This window comes from Pongo pygmaeus, chromosome X (assembly GCF_028885625.2).
Source record: "Pongo pygmaeus isolate AG05252 chromosome X, NHGRI_mPonPyg2-v2.0_pri, whole genome shotgun sequence".
Taxonomy (NCBI): Eukaryota; Metazoa; Chordata; class Mammalia; order Primates; family Hominidae; genus Pongo; species Pongo pygmaeus.
In genome coordinates, this window is record NC_072396.2 from 121,283,796 (window position 1) to 121,296,069 (window position 12,274).

Sequence of the window (12,274 nt, forward strand, 5' to 3'; positions counted from 1 at the left end):
GCTGGTCTCAAACTCCTGGTCTTAAGCCATGCCCCTGCCTTGGCCTCCCAAAGTGCTGGGATTACAGGCATGAGCCACCATGCCCAGCTTTTATAACACTTTTTAAAATTTCTTAGCACTAATCATCATTACAAATATTTATTTCATGTTGTCTGCATTCCTCTGTTTCACATAAACTCCATGAAGGATGATATATTGTTTTGTTCATTGATGTTTCCCCAGCAACCAGAGCAATGCCTAGCATATATTCCATACTCAATATATAGTTGTTGAATGAATGCATGTATAAATGAATGAAGGAATCTTCTCTTAGCCTCGGTTTTCTCTTTCATAAAATAAGATTAATAATCTCTATCTCCATGAGATTTCCATAAGATTCCATTAGAAACTAAACAAAACAACATATGTAAAAAGCCCACTACTATATCAGGCACACAAAGACATCCCCCAAAAGTAATGGTAGGATTAGTTATTATTTTATTTTTCTAAATACATTTAATTTACATCTACAAATACAAACACCATGGGGGAAACCTCAATGAAAGCATATCAATAAGACAAATAAGAATTGGTCCACAGTTCCCAAAATAGACACCATTTGGGCTCACTAACAATTGTATTATCCATATAAGCCTCTTTAACCTTTGGGTTAAATTATTTAATACTAATAAGCATTAAAGACACTTAGATAAATACTTAACTAGATACTAGTTAATACTAGTTAACAGTTATATTGCTTGTTCATAGCAGGCTATTAGGTAGCTAATGGTTGGATAACTAATTGCTAGTTAATAGCCAGATAACAATGCAAAAGCTAGTTAATAGCTAGAAAACCAGTTAATATAGTTAGTATCTAGTTAATAGCTAGTTAGGTTAGTAGATAATTGCTAGCTAATAGCTAGTTAATATATAGTTAACAGATACTCACTAATAAGCAGTTATTAGCTAATTAACTGCTAGATAACTGGTTACTAGTTAGATAACTATTTTAGTTTGATTAATAGCTAGGCAACTAGTTAATAACTAGTTAATAGCTAGGTAATATTGGTTAGTAGGTAATTGGTAGTTAATACACAGTTAACAGCTAGTTAATTGCAGGATAACTTCTTACTAGCTACTTAATTGTTAGATGGCTGGTTACTAGCTACATAACTATTTTAGATCAAGTTAATAGCTAGATAGCTAGTTAACAACTGGTTAATAGCTAGTTACGTAGTTAATAGTGGATTAATACCTAGATAATTAGCAAATAGCTATTTAATATTTAGATAACTGGATACTATTTAATAGTAGTTAACAGCTAAATTGCTAGTTCATAGCAGGGTATTAGCTAGCTAATGGCTGCCTGAATAAATAATTGCTAGTTAATAGCCAGAGAAGTATATAATAGCTAGTTAAGAGCTAGAAAACCAGTTATTGTATGGTTAGTAGCTGGTTAATAGCTAACATACAGTTAACAGCTAGTTAATTGCTAGATAACTAGTTACTCACTTGTTAATTGCTAAGTGTCTGGTTACTCACTAGAAAACCAGTTAAGGTCTAGTTAATAGCCGGACAGCTAGTTAATAACTAGTTAATAGCTAGTTATTAATAGATAATTGCTAGTTAATAGGCAGCAAATAGGAGATAATTGCTAGTTAATAGGACATAATTGTTAGTTAATGTATGGTTAACAGCTAGTTATTAGCTAGATAAGAAGTTACTAGCTACTTAATTGCTAGATGACTGGTTACTAGCTAGATAACTATTTTAGTTCAATTTAATAGCTAGACAGCTACATAATAGTGAATTAGCTAAATAATTCGTGAATAGCTAGTTAATAGTTAACTAGATACTAGATAATAACTTGTTATCAGCTATATTGATAGATCACAGCAGGCTATTAGCCAGCTAATGCATGAATAACTAATTGCTAATTAATGGCCAGATAACTGTATAATAGCTTGTTAATACCTAGAAAACCAGTTTATGGTAGCTAGTTAATAGTAGATAATTGCTAGTTAATAGCAAGTTAACATATAGTTAATAGCTAGAAGAGCAGTTACTAGCTAGATAAGTAGTTAAGATCTAGTAAATAGCTGGACAGCTAGTTAATAGCTAGTTAACTGCTAGATTATGAGTTAACTTCCAGATAATAGCTGTAAAGCTAGTTACTAAACAGTTAATAGCCAGTTAACAGCTGGTTAATTGCTAGATTGTTAGTTAAGATGTAGTTAACAGCTGGATAGCTAGCTAATAGCTAGTTAATAGCTAGTTAATTGATAGATTGTTATTTAAGATCTAGTCAATAGCTGAATAGCTAGCTAATAACTAGTTAATAGCTAGTTAATAGTAGAAATTGCTAGTTTATACCCTGTTAATAGTTTGTAATTGCTAGTTAATAGCTAGTTAATACATAGGTAACAGCTATTTAATTGCTAGATAACTAGTTACTAGCTAGATAATTACTAGATGACTTGTTACTAGCTAGATAACTAGTGAAGTTCTAGTTAACAGCTGGACACCTTGTTAACTAGTTAATGGTTAGTTATCTGATTAATTTCTAAATGACTAGTTAAGATCTAGATAATATCTGGGCAGCTAGTAAATAACAAGTTAATAGTCATGAGTTTGCAGATAATTGCTAGTTAATAGCTAGTAAATACATGGTTGACAGCTACTTAATTGCAAAATAACTATTTAATGGCTACTTAATTGCTAGCTGTCTGGTTCCTAGCTAACTAGTCAAGTTCTAGTTAATAGCTGGACAGCTAGCTAATAGCTAGTTACTAGCCAATTAATTTTTAGATGACTAGTTAAAATCTAGTAAATAGCTGGATAGCTGGTTAATAAGTCAACAGTTAATGGTTAGTAGATAATTGGCAGTTAATATATAGTTAACAGCTAGTAAATCACTAGTTAACTTCTTACTAGCTACTTAATTGCTACATGGCTGGTTACTAGCTACATAACTATTTTAGATCAAGTTAATGGCTAGACAACTGGTTAAGAACTGGTTTATAGCTAGTTAAGTAGTTAATAGTGGATTAACACAGAATTAGTCAATTGCTAGTTAATATTTAGATAACTGGATACTATTTAACACTAGTTAACAACTAAATTGCTATTTCATAGCAGACTATTAGCTAGCTAATGGCTGTAAAAATAAATAATTGCTAGCTAGTAGCTAGATAAGTATATAATAGCTAAGAGCTAAAAAACCAGTTATGGTATGTTAGTAGCCAGTTAATAGCTAATTAATATATAGTTAACAGCTAATCACTAGATACCTAGTTACTGACTTGGTAATTGCTGGATCTCTGATTACTAGATAAGCAGTTAAGGTCCAGTTAATAGTTTGACAGCTAATAAGTAGCTAAAAGCTGGTTATTAGTAGTTAATTGCAAGTTAATAGCTAGTTAATAGTAAAGAATTGCTAGTGAATAGCTATTTAATAGGAGATAATTGCTAGTTAATGCAGGGTTAACAGCTAGTTATTAACTAGGTAACAAGTAAATAGTAAATTGCTAGATGACTGGTTACTAGCTAACTATTTTAGTTCAAGTTAATATCTAGACAGCTAGTTAATAATGAATTAATAGCTGCATGATTTGTGAATAGCTAGTTAATACTTAGACAGATAATGATACTGGAAAATAACCAGTTATCAGCTATATTGCTAGTTCAAAGCTAGCTAGTAGCTGGCTAATGCATGAATATTTGCTAATTAATAGCCAGAAAACTGTACAATAGCTATTTAATAGCAAGAAAATCAGTACATAATAGCTACTAAATAGTAGATAATTGCACATTTATAGCTAGTTAATACATAGTTAATAGCTAGATGAATGGTTGCTAGCTACATAAGTAGTTAACATCTCATTAATAGCTCAACAGCTAGTTAATAGCTAGTTAATTCCTAGATTACTAGTAAAGTTCTAGATAATAGCTGTAAAGCAAGTTAATAACTAGTTAATATTAATAGCTAGCTAACAGCTGGTTAATTGCTAGATTAAGATCTAGGTAATAGCTGGACAGCTAGTAAATAGTTAATAGCTAGTTAGCAGCTAATCAATAGATGGTTAGTTAAGATCAAGTTAAAAGCCAGATGGCTAGTTAATACCTAGTTACTAGCTAGTTAATTTTTAGATGACCAGTTAAAATCTAGCAAACAGCTGGACAGCTAGTTAATAACTAGTTAATAGCTAGTTATAGTAGATACTTGTTTGTTAATAGCAGACAATTGCTAGTGAATAGCTAGTTAATAGTAGATAATAGCTAGTTAATAACTACATAATATATAGCTAACAGCTGATTAATAGCTAGTTAACAGCACATAAATGCCAGTTAATAGCTCGTTTATATATCTAACAGCTAGTTAATCCCTAGAGATTGTTAACTAGGGAATAGCTAGCAAATACTCTAGTTAACAGGATACTAGTTAATAACTAGTTATCAGCTATATTGCTAGTGCATAGCAGGCTATTAGCTAGCTAATACCTGGATAAATAATTGCTAGGTAACAGCCAGATAACTATATAATAGCTAGCTAATAACTAGAAAAACAAGTTCATAGTAGGTAGTTAATAGCTAGAAAAAGAAGTTCATATAGCTAGTTACTAGCTAATTAATAGTAGATAATTGCCAGTTAATAGCTTAATTTATGGTTAATAGCTAGAGAGGTTACTAGTTACATAAGGAGTTAAGATCTAGTTAAGAGCTGGACAGCTGGTTAATAATTTTTAATAGCTAATTAATTGCTAGATGGTTAGTTAAGATTTAGTAAATAGCTGGACAGCTAGTTAAAACATACATAACAGCTACTTAATTGCTAGATAACCAGTTATTGGCTACCTAATTGCTAGATGAGTGGTTTCTAGCTAGAAAACTAGCTAAGATCTAGTTAACAACTGGACAGCTAGTTTAACAGCTACTTAATATTTGGTTAGTAGATAAGTTATAGTTAATAGTCAACAACCAGTTAATATATAGTTAATAGCTATTTAATATACAGTTCATAGGAGGCTTTTACCTAGTTAATGCCTGGATAAATAATTGCTGGGTAACAGCCATAAATCTAGTTAATCTACAGTTAAAAGCTAGGTAATTGCTAGATAATTGCTAGATGTAAGTTAAGATCTTGTAAATACCTGGACAGCTAGTTGATACTAATTAATTGCCAGTTAATTGATAGTTAATTGTTGATAATTGTTGATAGTAGCTACACAGCTCCTTAATAGTGGAATAATAACTAGATTAGTGAATAGCTAGTTAATACCCAGTTAACTGGATAGTAGTTAATAACTAGTTATCAGTGATATTGCTAGGTCATAGCAGGCTATCAGCTAATTAATGCCTGGATAAATAATTGCTAAGTAACAGCCAGATAACTATATAATAGCTACTTAACAGCTAGAAAAACAAGCTCATAATTAGTAGCTAAATAGCTAATTAATAGTAGACAATTGCTAGTTAATAGCTTAACTTATGGTTAATAGCTAGATGACCAGTTACTAGCTAGATAATGAGTTAATATCTAGTTAATAGCTGGACAGCTGGTTAATAACTTATTAACTTCTAGTAAATTGCTAGATGGTTAGTTTAGATTTAGTTAGTAGCTGGAGAGCTAGTTAATACATAGTCAACAGCTACTTAATTGCTAGATAATGAGTTACTGGCTACCTAATTGCTAGATGAGTGGTTTCTAGCTAGATAACTACTTAAGAACCAGTTAATACCTCAACAGCTATTTTAAAACTTTAATAGTTTAATAGCTGCTTAATATTTGGTTAGTAGATAAGATGTATTTAATATATAGTTAATATATTAGTTATAAAAATAGTTAACAGCTAGTTAATATATGGTTAACAGCTGTTTAATATATAGTTCATAGGCTATTAGCTTGTTAATGCCTGGATAAGTAACTAATTGCTAGGTAACAGCCATATAGCTAGTTAATCTATAGTTAACAGCTAGGTAATTGCTAGATAACTAGTCACTAACTAGTTAATTGCTGGATGTAAGTTAAGATCTATTTAATAGCTGGACAGCTAGTTAATGCTACTAGCTAATTGTTGATAATTGCTAGTTTAAACGAGTTAATAGTTGATAATTGCTAGTTAATATCTGCTTAATACACAGTTAACAGCTATTTAATTCCTAAAAACTAGTAACTAGCTAGTTGATTGCCAGATGTATTGTTACTAGATAACTAGTTAAGTTAATAGCTGGACAGCTAGTTAATAACTAGTTAATAGCTAGTCAGTAGCTAGTTAATTGCTAGATGACTAGTTAAGTCTGCCCAGTTAATAGCTGGACAGCTAGTTATAACCAGTTAATACCTAGTTATAAGTTGGTAGACAACTGCTATTTAATAGTAGATAATTGCTAGTTAATAGCAAGTTAACAGTAATTTCTAGCTAATAGCTAGTTAACATATAGTTAACAGCTAGTTAGTAGCTAATCAAAAGTAGATAACTGCTAATTAATAGCTATTAAATGTGTAGCTACCAGCTAATCACTAGACAATTTACTAGATAGTCAATTGCCAGATAGCTAGTTACTAGCTAGATAACTATTTCAGTTCGAGTTAATAGCTAGACAGCCATTAGTGGTTTAACAGCTAAGTAATGAATAGCAAATTAATACTTAGTTAACTGGGTACTACTTCAGAACTAGTTTTCAGCTATATTGCCCGTTCATAACAGGCTATTAGCTAGCTAGTGCCTGGATGAATAACTAATTGCTAGTTAATAGCCACATAACTATATCATAGCTGGTTTATAGCTACAAAACCAGTTCATACTTAATAGCTACTTAATAGCTACTTAGTAGCAGATAATTGCCATTTAATAGCTAGTAAATGTATCATTAATAGCTAGATGTACAGTTACTAGCTAAATAAGTATTTAAGGCCTAGTTACTAGAGGGACAGCTAATTAATAGCTAATTAATTGCTAGATTACTAGTGAAGTTCTCATTAATAGCTGGACAGCTAGTTAATAACTAGTTAATAGCTAATTAACTGCAAAATGGTTTGTTACATATAGTTAATACCTGGACAGCTATTTCATATCTAGTTAACAGTAGATAATTTCTAGTTAACTGCTAGTTAATACATAGTTAACAGTGACTTAATTGCAAGATTACTAGTTGCTGGGTGATTAATTGCTAGAAGACTGGTTACTAGCTAGATAATTAAAGAGCTAGTTAATAGCTGGACAGCTGGTTAACAGCTAATTGATATTTGCTTAACAGGCATTTTTGACTTAATAGCTAGTTAAGAGTTAACAGCTAATCACTAGATAACTAGTTACTAGCTAATTTCTAGGTGGTTATTTAAGATCTAGTTAATGGCTGGACAGCTAGTTAATAACTAGTTAATAGCTAGTTAGTAGGCAGTTAATTGCTAGATTGTTAGTTAGGGTCTTGTTAATAGCTGGATGGCTAATTAACAAGTAGTTTATAAGTAGTTAATACTAGATAATTGCTAGTTTATAGCCAGCAAATAGTTGACAATTGCTAGTTAATACATAATACATAGTTAACAGCTATTTAATTGTTGGATAAATAGTTACCTGCTAGTTAATTGCCACATGACTTGTTACTAGCTAGATGACTAGTCAAGTTCAAGTTAATAGCTGAACACCTAGTTAATAACTAGTTAATGGTTCGTTATCAGCTAATTTCTAGATTACCTGTTAAGATCTAGTTAGTAGCTGGACAGCTAGTTAATAACTAGTTAATAGCTAGTTATGTTAGTAGAAAATTGCCAGTTAAAAGCTAGCTAACACATGGTTGACAGCTACTCAATTGCTAGATAACTATTTAATGGCTAGTTAATTGCTAGATGTGTATTTCCCAGCTAGTCAAGTTCTAGTTAATAGCTGGACATCTAGCTAACAACTAGTTACTAGCCAGTTAATTTTTAGATGACCAGTTAAAATGTAGTAAACAGCTGGACAGGTAGTTAATAACTAGTTAATAGCTATAGTGGATACTTGTTTGTTAACAGCAGATAATTGCTAGTTAATAGCTAGTTAATAGTAGCTAATTACTAGTTAATACATAGTTATTATATAGTTAACAGCCAGTTAATAGCTAGTTAATAGTACATAATTGTAAGTTAATAGCTAGTTAATATATATCTAACAGCTAGTTAATATCTAGAGATTGTTAACCAGGGAATAGCTAGTTAATACTCTAGTTAACTGGATACTAGTTAATAACTAGTTATCAGCAACATTGCTAGGTCATAGCAAGCTATTAGCTAGCTAATGCTTGGATAAATAATTGCTAGGTAACAGCCAGATAACTATATAATAGCTATTTAATAGCCAGAAAAACAAGTTCATAGTAGCTAATGGCTAGAATAACAAGTTCATAATAGCTAGTTAGTAACTAATAGTAAATAATTGATAGTTAATAGCTTGTTAATGTATGGTTAATAGCTAGATGACAGGTTACTAGCTAGATAAGGATTTAAGATCAATTTAATAGCTATTAATTGCTAGCTATTAATAACTTATTAATAACTAGTTAATTGCTAGATGGTCAGTTGAGACTTAGGTAATAGCTGGACAGCTACTTAATACAAAGTTAACAGCTACTTAATTGCTAGATAATGAGTTACTGGCTACCTAATTGCTAGATGAGTGGTTTCCAGCTAGATAACTACTTAAGATCTAGCTAATAGCTGGACAGGTAAATAGCTAGTTAATATCTGGTTAGTAGATAAGTTCTAGTTAATATATAGTTAACAGCTAGTTAATATGTAGTTAATAGCTGTATAATATTTAATATATAGTTCATAGCAGGCTATTACCTAGTTAATGCCTGGATAAATAACTAATTGCTAGGTAACAGCCATATAGCTAATCTACAGTTAACAGCTAGGTTAACTATATAATTATAGTTATGTAGATATAACTATAACTATACAATTAAAGTTACATGGATATAACTACATCTATATAATATAGATAATTGCTATATAATTGCTAGATGTTAGTCAAGATCTAGTTAACAGCTGGACAGCTAGCTAATACTAATTAATTGCTAGTTAATTCTTAATTGCTAATTTACAAGAGTTAATAGTTGATAATTGCTACTTAATATCAGGTTAATACATAGCTAACAGCTATTTAATTCCTTAAAAACTAGTAACTTGCTAGTAAATTGCAAAGATGAATTGTTACTAGCTAACTAGTTAAGATTAAGGCTGGATGGCTAGTTAATTATCTGTTAATACGTAGTTAGTAGCTAATTGTTAGATGACTAATTAAGGTGTAGTTAATAGCTGGAGAGCTAGTTAATAACAATTTAATAGCCAGATAGTAGCTAGTTAATTGCTAGACTGTTGATTACTATCTAGTTAATTGTTGTATGGCTAGTTGATAACTAAAGATAGTGGCTAGTTAATTTGGACATTGTTAGTTAAGATCTACTTAATAGCCAGATGGCTAGTTAATAAGTAGTTAATAGCTGGTAAATAATAGATAATTGCTAGTTTATAGCCAGTTAATAGTTGATAATTACTAGTGAATAGCCATTTAATACATAGTTAACAGCTATTTAATTCCTAAAAAACGAGTAATTTGCTAGTTAATTGCATAGATGAATTGTTATTAGCTAACTAGTTAAGATTGAGAACTGGACGACCAATTACCTGTTAATACCTAGTTAGTAGCTAATTGCTAGATGACTAGTTAAGGTCTACTTAATAGCTGGACAGCTGGTTAATAATTAGTTAATATCCAGATAGTAGCTAGTTAAATGCTAGATTGTTAGTTAAGATCTAGTTAATAGCTCGATGGCTAGTTGATAACTGGTTAATAGCTAGTGAATGGGTTGTTGCTAGATTGTTAGCTAAGATCTAGTTAATAGCCAGATGGCTAGTTAATAAGTAGTTAATAGCTAGTTAATAGTAGACAAGTGCTAGTTTACAGCCAGTTAATAGTTGATAATTACAAGTTAATAGCTAGATCATACGTAGTTAACAACTATTTAATTACTAGATAACTAGTTACTTGCTAGTTAATTGTGAGATGTCTTGTTTACTAGCTAGAAGATTGGTCAAGTTACAGTTAATAGCTGGACACCTAGTTAATAACTAGGGAATGGTTAGTAGTTAATTTCCAGATGACTTGTTAAGATCTAGTTAATAGCTGGACAGCTAGTTAATAACTAGTTAATAGTTATAAGTTAGGAGATAATTGCTAGCTAATACCTAGTTAATACATGGTTGACAGCTATTCAGTTGCTAGATAACTATTAAACGGCTAATTGCTAGATGTCTAGTTCCTAGTCAAGTTCTAGTTAACAGCTAGACAGCTAGTTAATAACTACTTAGTAGTTAATTTCCAGATGACTTGTTAAGATCTAGTTAATAGCTGGACAGCTAGTTAATAACTAGTTAATAGTTATAAGTTAGGAGATAATTGCTAGCTAATACCTAGTTAATACATGGTTGACAGCTATTCAGTTGCTAGATAACTATTAAACGGCTAATTGCTAGATGTCTAGTTCCTAGTCAAGTTCTAGTTAACAGCTAGACAGCTAGTTAATAACTACTTACTAGCTAGTTAATTTTTAGATGACTAGTTAAAAAGTAGCAAATAGATGGACAGCTAGTTAATAACTAAGGAATAGTAGACAATTGCTAGTTAATAGTAAATAATTACTAGTTAATAGCTAGTTAATAGTAGATAATTACTAGTTAATTGATCGTTAATATATAGTTAACAGCTAGTTAATAGCTTGTTAATAGTACATAATTGCTAGTTAATAGCTAGTTATTGTATACCTACCAGCTAGTTAATCTCTAGAGTAGTTACTAGTGAGTTAATTACTAGATGGCTGGTTAGTAGCTAGATAACTATTTGAGTTATTAGCTAGACAGCTACTTAATAGTGGATTAATTACTAGATTAGTGAATAGCTAATAATTTATATCTACCAGCTAGTTAATCCCTACATAAGCTACCAGGTAGTTGATTGCTAGATGGCTGTTTACAAGCTAAGTAACTATTTTAGTTCGAGTTAATAGCTAGACAGCTGCTTAATAGTGGATTAAGAACTAGATTATTGAATAGCTAGTAATGTTTATCTATCAGCTAGTTAATCCCTAGGTAAGTTACCAGCTAAACTGCTAGATGGCTGTTTACAAGCTAGATAACTGTTTCAGTTCGAGTTAATAGCTAGACTGCTGCTTAATAGTGGATTAATAACTAGATTAGTGAATAGCTATTTAATACTCAGTTAACTGGATAGTAGTTAATAACTAGTTATCAGCTATATTGCTAGTTCACAGCAGGCTATTAGCTAGCTAATGCCTGGATAAATAATTGCTAGGTAATAGCCAGATAACTATATAATAGCTAGTTAATATCTAGAAGAACAAGTTCATAATTAGCTAGTTAATAGCCAATAGATAATTGCTAGTTAATACCTTGTTAATTTATGGTTAATAGTTAGATGACTGGTTACCAGCTAGGTGAGTTAAGATCTAGTTAATAGCTGGACAGCTGGTTAATAACCTATTAATAGCTAGTTAATTGCTAGTTGGTTAGTTGAGATTTAGTTAATAGCTGGACAGCTAGTTAATACATAGTTAACAGCTACTTAATTGCTAGATAACTAGTTACTGGCTAACTAATTGCTAGATGAGTGGTTTCTAGCTAGATAACTAGTTAAGGTCTAGTTAATAGCTGGACAGCTAGTTTAATAGCTAGTTAATATTTGGTTAGTAGATAAGTTCTAGTTAATATATAGTTAATATATAGTTAACTCCTTGTTAGTATATACTTGATAGCTGTTTAATAGCTATTTAATATATAGTTCATAGCAGAATATTGGCTATCTAATGCCTGGATAAATAACTAATTGCTAAGTAACAGCCATATAGCTAATTTATATTTAACAGCTAGGTAATCAGTAGATAACTACTCACTAGCTAGTTAATTGCTAAATGTTAGTTAAGATCTATTTAATAGCTGACAGCTAGTTAATACTAATTAATTGCTAGTTAATTGTTCATAATTGCTAGTTTATACAAGTTAATAGTTGATAATTGCTAGTTAATATCTACTTGATACATAGTTAACAGCTATTTAATCCTAAAAACTAGTAACTTGCTAGTTAATTGCTAGATGCATGGCTACTAGCTAACTAGTTAAGTTAATAGCTGGACAACTAGTTAATGACTAGTTAATAGCTAGTTATAAGTTAGTAGATGATTGCTAGTTAATAGTAGATAATTGCTAGTTAATAGTAGATAATTGATAGTTAAGAGCTAG